Below are 16,948 nucleotides of genomic sequence, written 5' to 3' on the forward strand. Positions count from 1 at the left end.
TTTGGGTTAAGAAATTGGATAATATGGATGAAAGAAATGACTGATTTCCTGGTAAAATATAAATGTCCCAAATTTACTCAGGAACTGACAGACAAAGTAAGCAGACCAAAAAGCATGTGAGAAATGGAGAGAACTATTATTTATTATACATGCCTCCACCCGCTCAAATGCACAAAGATCACTGAAATTCAGACACCTTTTGAGAAACGGCTCAGATATAGGCAGTCTGAATATTTCTGGAGCACAGAGAATTTACATATGACATAAGATACAAATCGATAAACAAAAGGCAACAAACATAAAGCGCAAGGCAATTATCCTAATAAACCAAATATTTTTAAAAAGCAATAAATCAAGAAAAACTGAGTAGAAAAGTTGACCAAATAAATGAGCAGGTGATTCACCAGAAAAATAAAATGATCAGGACACATAAGAATTTATCGACACCACTTGAAGATTTTTAAATACAGTGAGATAGTTTCCCTCTCAAGCTCGCTAAGTCATAAGAGACTAATAACACCAAGTGGTGACAAAAACAAGGCCATCACTCACATGGACTGTTGCTGGGTTTGTAAAATGTCATTTTGATATCTTAGTTGGGAAATTTGACAAGAATTATCAATTAAAATGCCCCTTCATTCCAAAAATTCAATTTCTCCTAAAGAAATATTCCCACAAGAGCACAATATTGTATCACAGTCCATGAACTATGCCTTCTGCACACAAGGACAACTGATAACAAGATAAATGTCCCCCACCCCCCTAACGGGGCAGAATAAATACAGGGCAGCTTCCTCTGGTAGATGTCAGCTCCAGGGTGCTGGCCCACTCCCCTGCTGGCTGCTCACAGCCAAAATTTTCCTGATGCATTGGAACTGGGCCACACTGAGGCTGTGTGCAAGCAAGTGCCCTCAACACATCCCTTAAAGAGAGTAAGTTGTGCTTGGCCAGTGTGGCTCAGTGGTTGAGTGTTGACCCATGAACCAAGAGGTCACCAGTCCTATTCCCCATCAGGGCACACACCTGGGTTGTGGGCTCAATCCCCAGTAGACAGCATGCAGGAGGCAGCCAATTGATGATTCTCTCTCACCATTGATCCTTCTATCTCTCTCTCCCTCTCCCTTTCTCTCTCTGAAAACAATAAAAACATATTTAAAAAAAAAGAGAGAGAGTAAGTTGTGATGGCATGACACATGAGCCTTTCATTTTTTAAAGTGCATAAACATTTTCATTTTTTAAACTTTATATATATTGAAAATCTTAGTAGTAGTCATTAAGTTAATGTATTTAAATGCCTAATATGGTGATTCGCATATAGCAGGCACTCAATACACAGTAGCTTGCATAAAATAAAACTAATCCATGTTGTGAAATGTCAAACAAGTTCTTTGATTTCAAAATGCAATTTCCTCTTTAGATTGTAAATATCTTTATGGCAAAGATGGTGAAGACTCTATAGTCCATGAACTATGCCTTCTGTATAATTATCTGAAAAGAAAGAGTTCAATTCAGGCAGAACTCCCCGAAGTATTTGGCTGTAAGTACATTACTCAAACAAACGCGGGTGAAAATGAAGTGATGCGTCACTTACTGTGCCGCCCACCCTCCCCAAGCCCCCTTTGTGATCCTAAAGGGGAAGTGTGGTATCTTAGACCGTTTGTGAACTTCTACAGAACTTACTTTTGAAAACCTGTGTATATGTCTTACAAGGTAATACTTGAGCCTGTCTTCATCCCCTGCCACAAGAGAAACAGACAATGGAAGACATCGGGTACCTGTTGTCAATGTTTAATTCTGATTCAATAATTACATTGTATAGCTTCCCATTTGGCTCAACTCCTTGCCAGCAAACAGAGTTCCACAGAAAAAAACAAAGTAGATATCACAGGGGTGGGGGAAGGAGCTGGCTTGTTTCAGCACTAAGATTCCTGTCATTTAAAACCAGGACACCACCCATATTATTAGCATGGACTTTAGACATCTCAAAGTGAATTAAGCAAAGTGACTTTCAAATGAATATGAAAGAAATAAATTCTGACCAGGGTGACTCAATGTAAGCCTGCAGTGCTGTGTCTCTTTTCCACGAACCTCCAACACAAGTCAAGGTCTGTGTAAAAAAGGGTTGTTTTCACCAGGACACTTTAATTTACTGTGATACCCAAGTGCCATCCGACAAGCAGAACCTCAGGCAACTGAACACCTATAAATTTCACATGACGGGGTAGAAACCTAAGTTCCCCTCCCCCCCGCCCCCATGGATGGCCAATAGGGAGTAACTGGCGATGGAGGCTTAAATCATGTTCAAGATAAAGGCCCACTTATGAAATCTAATTGGGTGAGACAAGTAGGATTTGCAAAACTCTCTGAAGAATTTTAGGTCACACACTAACCACGATCCCTACATCGAAGGCTCGCATTTCTCCTTCAAACATAAATATCCATTTGCCTGTGTTTGCACACGTCCAAAGCACCGTTTGCTGAGCCACTGAAACTTTCAAGGATAAGCAGCACTCTTTATGACAGCTGAACAATGCCGATTTGGACTTTGCTATTACACCTGAACGCTGGTCGATCTTATTAAAAAATAAAAATCTGATAAGTTTACTGTGAACATTGATACGGCAATTCCACAGGCAAGACAGTAAACAGAATTCTGGTCGGTTTCAACCCCAGTCCAGTATCGGAAGGAGCATTTCAGGGTAAGAAATGGAACTTGAACTTGACCCTCAATCACAATAATAAACATGTTGAGCTGATCGTCTAGATTTACAGGCAGGAAGAATAAGTGAGCCACGGCGTTGCCACAAAGAACAGGACCAGCCCCCGAATGAGGAAGCAGCTTAACTGTGTCTCACCTTGGAAATGGGACAAAACCGAACCACCAAACACACCAGCAGCCTTGAGCCACATGAGGACAAAGACTAGCTTAGCTCTGTCTCCTAAAAACCAGGGCAGCGTGTGGTGCCTACCTTGAGGCACATATTAAATATAACAACACAACATGATTCTCTTACAATTTTACACTAATGAATCTTTTCCCTTCCACCTGGCTTCCAGGCCACCCTAAACACACTCCCAGCACCCACAAAATAGTCCACTGTTACGCCCTTGAGGCAGAACCCATTACATTCCTCTGGGTATCTCACTACAATACCTAGCAGCCCAGGAACAATACAGGAATCATACACAAAAAATACTGTGGATGTGAACGAAAACTCACTACAATGCATTCAGCCCTCATCTCCTTAAAATAAGCATCCTCTTGCCCAGCTGGAGTGGCTCCGTGGTTGAGCAGACCTACGAGCCATGAGATCACCGTTAATTCCCTGCAGGGCACATGCCCAGGTTGCAGGCTTGATCCCCAGGAAGGGGCATGCAGGAGGCAGCCAATCAATGATTCTCTCTCATCATTGATATTTCTCTCTCTCCCACTCTCCCTTCCTCTCTGAAATCAATAAAAATATTTTTTTAAAAAAGCATCCTCTCAAAGGAGGTATGTTTGCTTTGACAAAGTTATTAACTTCCCTCCCTTCTGAGAAACAACTTTTCTGAGCCATTACCGTTACCCATTGTGTGTGTGGGGGGTGGGGGGGGGGGGAGAATCTTCATTTTTGTTATTATTCCTGTTATTATATTTAAATGACCTACTTAGAAAGGCCTGATGGAACACATCTGTCCCAGATCCTTTCTGAGGAGGGGCAGTTTTGCCTTCCACGCTGCCCTCCTAAGTAAAAACCCCAACCGCAAGCCCTTCCTGGGCTGTCACTCAGAGTTGGAAGCGAACTACACCCCCCACATCTCAGATCTCTGGGACCTGAGTGGAGAAACACCAGCGGCATATCCATCCATGAATGTGGGAGGTGGGCCCCAGCCTCCATCATCTCACTCAAGTCCTCAGTTACTCGACAGGAAGAGCACTTGGTGGCTATTCCGCCACCACAACCACCACGTACAAAACAAGAAGTCAGGTCTGCCTGACTTTCCCGGCTCGTATACCTTACACCCAAGCCAACTGCACAGCGCCTACATTCTGTCAATTTGCTTTTTACACCATCAGGTGAACCAAACTATAAATAACATCTAGCTCATTCAATTAGATCACAATCCTCATCTCTTCTAAAACAAACAAGATGATTTTAACTTGCAAAAATTAGAAATAACCAAATTTTGATTCTGGATGTAGAATGATCACTGGATGAGACAGAATAAACTCAAACCATCCAACTTTGTTTTCCGAAACTCTCAGGGTAAGGGCCTCTGTCTGTAACTAGTTAGTTGCGAAGGACTCCGGTTCCTTTCCCCTGGAGCATCTCTTGCCACCGTCACTGGCCCTCAGGGAAGGCCTGGCCCATTTCTACAGGAAGGGGTGAAGGGCACGGGCTCCAGAGCATGCCCAGAAGCACCATGACTGCAGGCTGGGTTCCACCTCACTCAGTTCCTCTCTACCTACCCCAGGCCCAGAGTTAAGCTCGTTACCGGGTGCTATATTGGAGGCGGGTCTGGCCTCGGGGAACTCGGAGAAAATCCTAGACAGGATGGGTCTTTTATCCAAGAGCGCCCTCGGTCAACCTAGGCGGGCCTCCCAGGGGCAGACGTGCTGAGAGTGGGGCCAGCCTCCTGCCCAGTGCCCCACACTGCCACCACGGGCTCCTGGCACAGACCCCAGAGTGGCAAAAGGAACCTTTTTCCCTTTAATTGCTAGGATTCGACTGAGATAGCTCCAAAGTAACATTTCTTCCCTCAAAATCCTTGTTTAAAAATAGCTGAACTTGGGGAATGGAGATTTCTGCCTCAACCCCGGCGCCTGGCCGTGGGCTACAGAGGGGGCTTCCCAAACTGGGCCTGTCATCCCAACCGCCCCCCCCCCCCCCCCCCCACAGCTGCACCCACCTCTGTGGGGCCAATGGCACAAAGTCCTAATGGGGCAGCTGTAAAATACACACGATTTCACAGACTTCGTATGGAAAAGAACAAAAAACATCTTGGTAATAATTGGCATGTCATCTACATGTGCCAGTAAAGGTTTGGATCTATTGGGTTAAATAAAACATATTAGCATCACTTTTACCCATTTCTTTAACTTTTTTCACGTGGTCACTAAAAAAAAAAATCTCCCGTGACAGGTGCCTCGTATTTCCAGGGGGCAGCACGGCCCCAGCGGGTCAGCAAACTGCAGCTGTGGGCCAAACCCTGCCCGACACCTGTCTCTGTAAAGCTTGTCAGCTACAAATGGTTTGTACATTCTTAAGTGGTTGGAACAAATCGAAAGAATATTTTGTGACACGTGAAATAATATGAAATTATTTGAGTTTGAGTCCATAAATGCAGTGCATCTAGTTGCTGCTGTTGGGTCTGGCTGCTCCTCCTGAGCTACAAGCCACAGCGAGGTGGTGCCCACAGAGACGAGGGCCCCCAAGGCCCAAAATACTCTCAGGCCCCTTATAGGAAAAGTCTGTGACCCCTGTCCTAGAGTTTTACAAATACAGACCCCGGGTTCAGGATCCTAGAGAGTGGGCCCTCCCTAAGCGACCAGGAGAGAGAGGCAGAGGGTCAGGGAACCAGGGTGGGGCCAAGTCCCTCCAGTGGGCTGGAAGGCTAGATGGTTCCCTGCTTCAAACTCTCAGACTCCCCCTCTCCCCCCAAACATCTCTCTTTCTTGATGGATTACTCAAAACCTTGGCTTGTCTTCAGAGCAGACATAGCCATATACTGATTGGGTCCCAGCTCAGGGGACACTACACGCCAGCTCCCAGCTCCTCCAAGGTGATTCAGCGGGATCCCAGCCGCCTAGCGGGGAAGGGGCAAGAGATGGGACACTGGTCTTCCACCATGTGATACAACGCCAGATGGCTCAGACCGAGACACAAATAACACGACACGTTTGAACAAGCGTGAGGAAGACCACAAATTCAGGGCGACTGCCCAAAGAATGGTCCACTCAGGCAAACAGGCTGTGGCACTGTGACCAGGTTGCTGAACTGTGTGGGCTCCCAGTATCCCCATGGGGGAGAGGACTAATGTGACTTCCTACCCTCTTAACTGGTATGATGCCCCAAAAACAGGGAACATCAAGAAAGGCAGGCATCCGACCAGTGTTTGTGGACAGGGAGTGAGCTTCACACAGTTATGTGGGACTGGCTATTGAGGCATTCGCCAAGGTTGAGTCCTATAGTAAGTCATCAGTAAAAAAAGTTAAACCTGTAACATAATGGGAAACCGTCATGCTCAATAACATGGGTCATACTGTCATGGAGAGTCAAAAACTAGCTCTCCATATCTCGCATTTTGCTTGTTTGCCGGTGGTTCTTTGTATCCAAGTTGCCACCTTTTTAAAGGCTGCTGTGTCATGGGACTTGAGAATACTGTTTAAGACGTTGTCTATATAAAAATATGTATAAAATCAGCCAGTATAAAAGTCGATGTAAAAAGTTTCCTTATGGTTACAAGCTTATAAAAGGCTTTTCCTTCATGGGATCACTGGTGAGTTTTACCCTTCTCATCAGTGCAGCATATAAATGGTCATGTTTCACTCTTGCTTTAATTGCCAGAAATTCAGATTCCAAATTTTGGTTCAAGTACACCCCCTGAAGGGGACATTATGATCTGGATATGTCCTATTTTCCCTCCGTTGTGACCTGTTAGTCCATTTTCTTCTAGGTTTTCATTTTTGTTTTACTGTCTATTTAACGTGTAACCTCTGCACCTCATGTCCTTTATGGAATGAGATGGGTACGCAGAAGCCAACTGCTGCAACCCACATGCAAATAGCAAGATTTCAATTCCTGGAACTCAAGTGAGCCTGTGAAAACCCTCACACACATCATTCTCACACAGGATGAAGGCCAGAGTCTTACACTGATGGCACCAATCTGGGCAATTCTTAGCTTACACTTGGTCATCCAAGGTTTTGAGAAATTTCTGGAAAGGTAGCAAACTACCTAGGATGTAATTTCAGATAAATAATAGAAACGTTCTCCGTACTAGCTTCTTCAGAAAGGGGAAAGCATTCTAAATTTGGGTCTCAGCTTACTAGTTTTTCCTCTTCAGAGAAAACCTAGAATGTCAGCCACGTTTGCTCACACGGAGAATGCAAAGGGAAACAGGTTTTCTATGGGCCTCTGGCTGAATGAAGAAAACCTCACTGCACCTGGCCCAGTTCCATGTCCCGGGAGCCAGCTGAGGGGACAGGGACCCATCTACAGGTTGGTCTGTCTGCCAGAGTCCATCCAGCAACCAGGAGCAGACCAGATGCCAATCAGCCAGTGCAGGGTTTCCCAAGAAAACTTGTATCCTAGCCCCCTGCTGAGCTGGAGAGCTGTGCAAACAGCTTCGGGGTCTTTGGTGACCTGGTCTGCCCTTACAGTCTCCTTTGAATGGGACCATACGTCCAGTTTTCATGCAGACACGATATCCTCGTTGAGAGATGCAAAACTTTAGTCAACATTTCTCCTCTCTGGGGCTCTAGCTAAGCATTAGAAGTGAAATAGATATGGGGACAGTACAATGTCTCCTTTCTAAATGCCTGAGCACTGGCCAGGTTTGCATACTACAAAATGACCAGCTCTTAACAAGCTCATTTTTTTTTAACTCATTGATTTTTAGAGAGCAAGAGGGAAGGAAGGAAGGAAAGAAGGAAGGAAGGAAGGAAGGAAGGAAGGAAGGAAGGAAGGAAGGAAGGAAGGAAGGAAGGAGAGAGAGAGAGAGACACATCAGTTTGTTGTTCTGCTTATTTATGCATTCATTGGTTGATTCTTGTATGTGCCCTAACTGGGGATCGAACACACAACCTAGGCATATCAGGACGAGGATCTAACCAACGGAGTTACCCAGCCAGGGCAACAACCTGGTCTTGAATGTGGACTGTTACCCCACCTGACTTTGTGTGTTCAGCCTAGTGTAAACTTTGGGGGAATTAAGAAAGCTGGCTTGGAGCCCTGTCCATCACTGAGTCACTAAATCCCTTATTTCAGTACCTGTAAAATGTCAGGATTCACCCAAAAACCAACTCTCAGTTTCCTGCCCATTATAACATATATAGAGCTCAATATTAACCTTCTAAAACAGTGGTTCTCAAACCTTCCTAATGCCACGACCCTTTAATATAGTTCCTCATGTTGTGGTGACCCCCAACCATAAAATTATTTTCGTTGCTACTTCATAACTGTAATTTTGCTACTGTTATGAATCATGATGTAAATATCTGATATGTGGGATGTATTTTCATTGTTACAAATTGAACATAATTAAAGCATAGTGATTAATCACAAAAACAATATGTAATTATATATGTGTTTTCCGATGGTCTTAGGCGACCCCTGTGAAAAGGTCATTCAATCCCCAAAGGGGTTGCGACCCACAGGTTGAGAACCACTGTTCTAAAACAAACCCAAATCGGCCCTAGCCAGTTTGGCTCAGTGGATAGAGCGTCAGCCTGCAGACTGAAGGGTCCCAGGTTCCATTCCGGTCAAGGGCACATGCCGGGGTTGCAGGCTCGATCCCCAGTAAGGGGCGTGCAAGAGGCAGCCGATCAAAGATTCTCTCTCATGTTTCTATCTCTCTCCCCCTCTACCTTCCTCTCTGAAATCAATAAAAATATATTTTAAAAATAAAACAAACCCAAATCGAAATAACTTAAATTCACAAAGAAAGGTAAATAATCATGAAAGTCAATGTTTTCCTTCCCGGTCGTTCCACAGAATCAATATAGTAATCCTAATCGATATGAAATCATCCATAGTCGGTCGTTCCACAGAATCTATTTAATACTCCTAACTGATATGAAATCCATACTCTGGGTCACATGTACTCTGATCTGGGCAAGGGGCAGTGTAAGCCACCACCTTGGAACCATCCAAAAGGTGCTTGTGCGGCCCAAAGGATCTAATGCATTTTCCTAAATGGTTGACAATTTCCAGGGACAGTTGGTAGACCTACCATAAAGACAGCCTGAAATGCACACTGGCACCTGTCCCTTCACAGGTTGTAAATCGTGTCCCACAGGCACATAAAATTTCAAATTCTTACTGCAATAAATTCCCTTTTTAACAAATTCCTACAGATATTGAAAAATGTGTAGCTAGGAAAATTAACCTTCCCATCTAAAGTTCAAATTCTAAGCAAGTCATAATCTTTCATCAACCTAGAAAATAACTGACCAGCCAATCTTCCCATAAAACCATCAATAGATTCTGCTTTTTTGTCACCAGGGTAATTTACTGGGGACAATTTTAATCCTACCACAAATCCCAGGACTCCACAGAATTGTCCCCAAGATTACGTGGCTACGGCAAGTACTCACATTCAAGATTCACTTATTAAGGGTCATATTCTCTAAGCTGGCTTCAGGAATGAGATCATCTTTCTTGCCTCTTATTTTAAAAAGCCATTTTTGGAACAAGAAAGCCATGTGAGCACCTGGGCCATGCTGTACTACTTAACCACAATCATGGGAATCTAAAGATGCTTGGCGTTACAAAGGGACAAATTATCACCATTATGCTAATGGTCACACTAACGACAGAGAAAGCTTTGGTGTGATGAATCTAAATCTGCCGGGATATAATTACCAATGTCAATGGTGATATTTTCTCAAATGGCACAAAAGTGTTCTCTCCGTGTCACTGATAATGTCAATATAAATTATGCATCAACAAAAGCAGTGCTCCTGCCCATGGCTGCAGTTCTCTGTGCCACCCAAGCCCCCCTTTCTGTGCATGGAGGCCCTGCTGTGGGCACTCACAGGGATGAGTACAAATATGTTTACTTTTTTTCCTTAAAATGGCACAATTCAAGCTAACAAGAGAGATGCCTAGAGACACATGAGCACGTGCTAGCATTGTTAGCATGTGTTGACATGTGTTAGCATGGGTTCGTATGGGTTGGCATGTGTTAGCATGGGTAGCAAGGCCACAGTCCTGCAGGATGTTAAAAATGAAGGCAGAATCTTCTACAATGCTCTGTATTCACTGATTCCCAAGATAGGGCTGAAGAAGCCCCCCCTTGTGAATTAAATACAAGTCAATCCAAAAAGCAAACGTAATACCATGTGTGAACAAAACAAATCCCTAAGTGGAAACATTACAGATCTGCCTCCAGATCAGCGGTTGCCGACCTTTTGGACCTCACGGACCACCAGTGGTCCGCAGACCACTGGTTGGCAACCGCTGCTCTAGATAGTTCCAGAACAGCACCACAAAAGTTTTCATTATGAAATAGGATCGCAGTTACAGAATAGTCACAGGATGTAGAGTACCGCACAGGGAATGTAGTCAGTAATATTGAAACAACTGGTATGGTGTCAGATGGGCACAAGACATATCAAGATGATCACTTAGTAAGTTATATAATGTCTAATCGCTGGGTTGTACACCTGACATTAATAAAATATTGTATGTCACCTATAACTAAAAAATAAAAGATTAAAAACTATGAAATAGGATCTGCTCACTGATTCATCCATCCATTTAAAAATAATAGCCATGTCTTTAAGGAAAAAAAACACGTATTTTTTAGCTCTAGGTTAAAATCATTGGAGTAATCAGGAAGGAAGTAGTTAGTGAAGATCCCTCCTTACCAACCCAGCCTCAGCCTATTTGCAATCAGCAGATTGCAAATTTTAACTCACATTGGGCTCCGTGCTTTCCGGAATTAACTCAGTCAACATTTAATGTTCAACTATTTCCCACAAAAATTAATGCAGGAACAGTAACAGTGACACCAGCTCACTACCCCTGAATATCAGCTAAAGAAACTGCTAAAGCCAGGGACAGCCTCTCACACAACTTTCGATGCACCCTGTGCTGTACATTTCAAAGAACATTCTCGAATGCTGAAATAAATCAAGGCAAGCGCAGTGCCGAGTCAGCCTGAGCCACGTAGGTTAAATAGTGCCATATGGCAGAGACAGACACATGTTGCCCTTTTCTGAAACAAAGGGAAAAATTCCTAAACAAACACCCTTTCCTTTGACAGGGAAGAGTGAAGAGGAAAGGGTTTGTCAAGGGTTACTAAATAATGTTGAAAAAACTTTTACATTCTTAGCCATTAAGAAAAAACTACAGCGTTTTAACATACAACCTAAATTTCTAAGTCTCCCTTTCACAGGGCGCTGAAAGCCAACACCACATGTCGCCTGCACTCACTATCCTCTAAATGAGCAAGAAAATAGGAGGACAGCTGTATCCCAGGGCTGAGCTGACATCAGCAATTCCCTGGGGTGCCACACGGTGAGAGACAAGTCTACCTGCTTCTGAAGGAATAGAACACCAGATTCATTCTGTCTTGAAAACATACTAATATCTCACCCTATTCTCACCATTCCATCAAGGAACTATCTAAACTTCACCATCATGTACAGGGTGGGGCAAAATAGGTTTACAATTGTTTGTATGGAAAATAATAGCACATAATAATCCAAGAATAAACTGTGTTTTGTGTACTCACAACTGTAAACCTATTTTTGCCCCACTCTGTATAATACCTTTTCTTAAACTGGGTTTGAGAACTTAGCAACTAAATGGCTGACCACACACACACACACACACACCAGGGGAAAAAATCAACCAGAATGAAGTAAACAGCAAAATGTATCTATATCTGACATAGCTGCTTTTTAAACTATTTATTTTTCTATTCCCCTGTGTAGTGTTCTGCTCATTACAGATATTCATATGTTTGCATGCTGAAAACAGCTGCATTTCTAATTATTGCTGCTTTGTCATTTTCGGTGCCATTGGAAGTGAAGCCTAAATGCCCGATCTTTTTTGAAAAATGACTTTTAAGAAAAGTGCAGAGCCATAGAATCACACTTCCTTACCACTCGAATGCAGGCCACTAGAAAACATCTCATTTTGTACATAAATATGACAGCCAGGCGAGCTTCGGGAAGAAAAGCTTCAGCTGCTCAAATCACGTGTAGCCAGATTCGAGGGACAAAGACTACACAAACGGACAGTTACAACTGCTCCTTTCCCCGCTCAGACACACTTGATAGACCTGAGCCGCTCTCGGATCTCAAACACAAGCAGTGCATTCACGGCGCCCTTATATGTACCCTTCCTACAGCCAAGTCATGCCCCTAAAATGGTCCTCTGCTGAAGAAAATTAATTCTAAATAAAGATGCTTTTTAAAGAAGTAGATGAGATTTCAAATGCATAAAGTTTTTCCTCAGTCTTCTCATAAGGTTAATTTTAATAAATTCTTCATAAACATTTAATTTGATTCCTTCCTTAAAATGATTTTTGACAATTTGCCAATATTCCTGAAAACTGTAAGATAACTCATAGCGAGAGTCCAGTGATAAAGAGGACTCCCCCTATAAATCACTCCACCACCTCTGGTGAGTGGGGAGGGGGTATCATCTCACCTTACTCAGGGCAGAGGTCATCCCTCCATCAAAGAGAACTGTCCACCTCCTGCACCCCAAATTCACTTGTTCTTGAGGCCAAAAAAGACTGAGGTCAAGGCCTGATTCTGGAAAATGCTGTCACTCCCAAGGCACATTCAGTCCTTAACAGGCTGCTGCCAACACACTCGCTGTTGGCCATTGGATAGAAAGGTTGGGGGGTGAGAGCCCCAGGGAGGGGAGGAGGGAGAAGAGGACCACAGTCACGGGGGTGAGCTCATGCTCCCAGTTAGCACCAAGCCCAACACAGAAAGAAGTCAAATAACTGCTGCTCCCCAAACTGTCTGGCGAAGTGCACAAAGCTCCTGGATTCAAATCAGTCGTCCGCACTTCCATCTGCCTCCTAGAAGCTGCATCCCGTCATCCGTCTCCATGCCACATGGACATATCTTCCAACCAGCTCCTGGTCAGGCTTCAGAACACACCCACATCCCAACACTGCAATTCACTTGAAAAATGCAAACCCACATGACATGCAGTTTCCACCAGAGTAAGGGTCTGGGAGCTAAAGACAGTAATGCAATTAATGATTCACATTTAGATATTAATAATTCTGGAAGCGATCAAAGGTGCCACGTGGTAAGCCAGCCCAGGCAGCTCTAAGTGCTGGGTGCTAGTTGGGCAGCAGGTGAGCCCACACTGAAGGAGGAACATGCTTTGGGGCCGGGCCAGCACACACCAGGCCCCCACAGGGTGCCCAAGGGCCCAAAGGTATTCTCTGGACGATATTCACTAAGAGGAGGGTTCATCAGACTCTCCCACAGCCTCCAGGACTCTTGAGGAGGAGGGGTCAGGACAGCCAAAAGATGCATTTTTGAAAGGACTAATTGTGTCAGATTAGCTCTATACACATTTACTGCTGTAAATGTTTACACATTTACAACAGTAAGATGTCTGCCTTTGAAGAAGGAATGCTACTTCTGCATTTAAGTATTTATAATGCAAATATCTCATCAAATAAATTTAACATTCTTCTGCTTTCTTCCATTAGTTCTATGACTTCTGCTTAAATCTATGCCTATCACCTAGTGTAGATGTCTCCAGCTGAACTGGACTTCAAGTGCCAATGAAAAAGTTGTTTGTTTCCTTCCCGTGCAATAGAGAAGCCTTATTCACTCAGAAATCTAGTTACACTATAAGCAAAATTCCATTTTTAATTATATAATTAACACACGCCCTTTTCGCCAATGAAAATAGAATAAAAACCAAAACAGAGTACTGTCCTGAACATTTAAAGCAAGCATATTATATCAGGAAAGCGCACTGGTTTGGACAAGCTCCTTCCTGCTGAACGTAATCAGCTTATATTTCAGTTTCCTATTTCCATGGCATTAAGGTATAATGCCGCTGAAACTCTAAACACAACCTCCAGTCAGACTTACAGCCACTCCCTCCCAATTTTAAAAAGATTCCTCCTGATAACATATAAATAAGAGCAATATATATCCTGAAATCAAATAAATAAAAATCCACAACAACCCAATAAGTTGAGTACTGGTTTTTCAAGAACAATCCATGACTAAGCCCTATTTAAATTTGCAGGTTACATTATCATTTTCCCCTATTTGGTAAGGCCGAAAACCATCTGTGAAAGTACACCTCATTTTGAGGCATTCTTTTTAAGAAGCCTCCTTTCCTTGTTCAGTTAATCTTAACATCAAATGCTTTACCTACAAGACTCAAATATCCAAAAGTAGGAACAAGTAAGGTAAATAAAGGTGAAATTGAATTTGTAGAAGTGGAGACAACATGCTTTCAACATTGACCTCTTTCCACAACCATCTCTTATTCTATTCACTGAAGGCTGGTTTCTGGGACAACATCTTGTAAAGTTAGAAACGTGGGCCTTCAGACTGATTAATCTCTGAATTAGTCAGGCAACTTTAAAAGTTGTTTACAAATAAGTGGGATTAACTCCTGTCGTATAAAGTATTCCCAGATCATCAGGGACACATTCCAAAGTTAAAGTTCTTGAGCCAGTACATTTCAGTACAGTAAGTCTTTGGGAAGATGACTCAGAAACAAAAATAAGCAAAATGCCTGCCTTTGGACTGTTGAATCCTGTCCCTACCAAATATGCATTTAGCTGTTTGGTTTCACTTCGGAGAGGCATTCCCAGGCCTCCTGGTTAGCTCTATCACACACCCAGGGGATTATTATTTGTTTAGAATGTTAAAGTGCCCTGAATGTTTCAGCGTATGCAAATTAGCAAGTTTAAGAAAACAAAGTCCTAGAAATGAACTAAGAAACATGTGAGTCACACTGTTTGCATCTCAGCACATCCAAATTCTAACTCCATTACCAAAAGACGGGAGCCTCGCTCAGAGCTCAGTTTCTCCCAGGGCCCATTCAAGATGGCATGGCCGTCTCTCTTGTGAAACCAAAGATGTCCTCCCTGTAATCCAACTCTCAGACCCAGGCACCACCCCCAGCTCCGCTCAACTCTCTCCAATTTTACCAAGAGGGGAAAACTCCCCATTCACATGCAGCAGTAGCATGTGGTATGTGGTATGTTTAATTCTGGCTGGTCTATGTAAATATAAATAACAAGTGATTTCGATGCCACAAAGAATGCAAGAGAAAATGAAGGAGGAACAAACAAATGATAAAATGAGCTTTTAACGCGGCAGGAGAAAGTAGCCTATTGAATAGTACACACGCCTCCTTCCTTAAAGTAGCACTTACATTCCTCAACCAAAATACCCCAATCCTATTCAGGGGGCGGCTTGGAAAATAATCTGGAGAAGATCCTGTTGGGGGGAAAGCCAGCCCTGCTTCGACGTTGGTCAGTTCTTTAAGGGTATTTACTACACAGCCACGGCGTGAAGATACATCCATTTTTAAATCATCTGTAATCAGGACTGGAGACTTAATGGCAGGTTCACGGGGAAAACTAATGTTTAATTAAGACCACTGTCTAAAGTTCCTTTTGTGACTTGCCGTTAGGTCAGCACAGTGCACGGCCCAGGGTCCCGAAGCCCTGCCCTTTGTTACGCGGTGGACCCCGCTGGCAGGCTCGGCCCACGCCCACGGGCACATCTGGGCTTCCAAGGCGGTCCCTGGTCCACCCGGCTTCTCGCGCGCCCAGCTGGGTCAGGTCGCCCGGCAGGACACACACCCACGCGCAATGGCCCCTCGCCGGGTGCCCGGGTCGGTGAGCCCGAGCGCCTTCCACCCAAACCTGAGCGGGGTCCCCGGCCCCAGACCAAATCAGGTGTGAACACTTATGTAATCGTCCTGGGGGCCACGCCTTTCCCACCGCCCCACCTCCGCCAGAACAAAGTGAAGTTTAAAATAGAAACCAATTACCTGGTCTCCCTGGCGCCTGGGCCCCGGAGCGCAGTCCCTGTAGCCGCGCAAACCCCCGGGCCTGGCGCAGACCCCCGCCCTCCCCCCCCCCCCCGCAACGGACCCCGAGCCAGGGCTGGCCTCGACTCCCCAGCCCCGCGAAGACCCCCACCCCGCCCCCACAGGCCCCCACTCCCCAGCCGTCCCACTCCCTTACCCCTGCCCCTCCCCCCGTCCTCCAGCCCTCTCCCTCCCCAGCTGGTCCCCCTCCGACCCGCACGGACCCCCGTCTTTGTTACGGTGCGAAGTTGGGCCGTGGGTCCCCGTCTCTTTCACTTCTTGGGTTACAGTGCAGGCGTGTGACGTCCGCTCCACATGACGGGGGCGGGGGGCGGGGGGCGGGCGCCGGGGGGCGGGGGCGCGGGCCGGGCCCTCCCCCACCTCTATCCCAGCCGCCCCGCCCACGGCCCGCCCCCAGGAAGCCCAGCAACAAGCCGCCACCGCCCCCGCCCCCGGGGCGGGCAGGTAAATCCCCCCGCCCCCGCCCCGCCCCCAGCCTCCCCAGCGGCGCCCCAGACCCAGCGCCGAAACGCTTAGAGATACAGAAATAGGAATGATTTAATCCCGCGACACCTCCCCCTTGCTGCCCATTCCTCAACCAGCGAGCTCACTGGGAGGGCGGGAGGCAGAATAGGATCCAGCTCCGCCTTGGGGGGCGGAAATGGCCCGAGTTGGAGGCGCTGGGCCGGACACCGCCTCTTAACCGAGTTAAGTTCTTGCAGGGGGAGAACAAAGGTCGCCCGTAGGCCCTCGGGGTGACCTCGGTCCGGCCCGGCAGCCGGGACACGGGTCTCTCCCAGGGATCTCCCAGCAGGGGTTTCTGGGCAGGGAGGGGGCACACATGGGTCCTTAACCCCTGCACTGCATCATCACCATCCATCCAGGAGTGAGGCAGCCCAGCAACTCCCACAGTGACAGATGCTACAAGGCCAGGTCTGGTCCACACGCTTCCACACACATCACTGCCAACATTCCCAGGGAAGCTGGTGCCAGATCATGCCCATACGCAGCGTGGGGCGGCCCGTGACGCTCTCCCTGAATGCGCCAGTCGCCCGTGCTCCGCACTCAGAACGCGGCGAGCCACAGAACTTTCACTGACCATGAGCAGATCACATTCTAGAATTTGCCAAGGACCAAGTACCAACTTCCAGAAATAAAATTTGAAGTCGAAAGGTACATGCTGCCTTCATTTTAGT

The 16,948-nt window shown here is 45.5% G+C and overlaps 1 protein-coding gene across 4 annotated transcripts in view; it reads right to left on the reverse strand.

The window, feature by feature from the left end:
- Positions 1–16,026, reverse strand: part of ZNF516 (zinc finger protein 516) — an 82,548-nt gene extending 66,522 nt beyond the window's left edge. For all 4 annotated transcript variants that reach the window (XR_011472170.1, XM_070420475.1, XM_070420477.1 and 1 more), the window contains exon 1: positions 15,977–16,026. The gene's annotated coding sequence lies outside the window, so the exon portion shown is untranslated. The remainder of the gene's footprint in view (positions 1–15,976) is intronic.
- Positions 16,027–16,948: the final 922 nt, after the last annotated feature.

This window comes from Myotis yumanensis, unplaced genomic scaffold (genome assembly GCF_028538775.1).
Source record: "Myotis yumanensis isolate MYYU_CA2020_CCGP unplaced genomic scaffold, mMyoYum1.0.hap1 SCAF_7, whole genome shotgun sequence".
Classification (NCBI taxonomy): Eukaryota; Metazoa; Chordata; class Mammalia; order Chiroptera; family Vespertilionidae; genus Myotis; species Myotis yumanensis.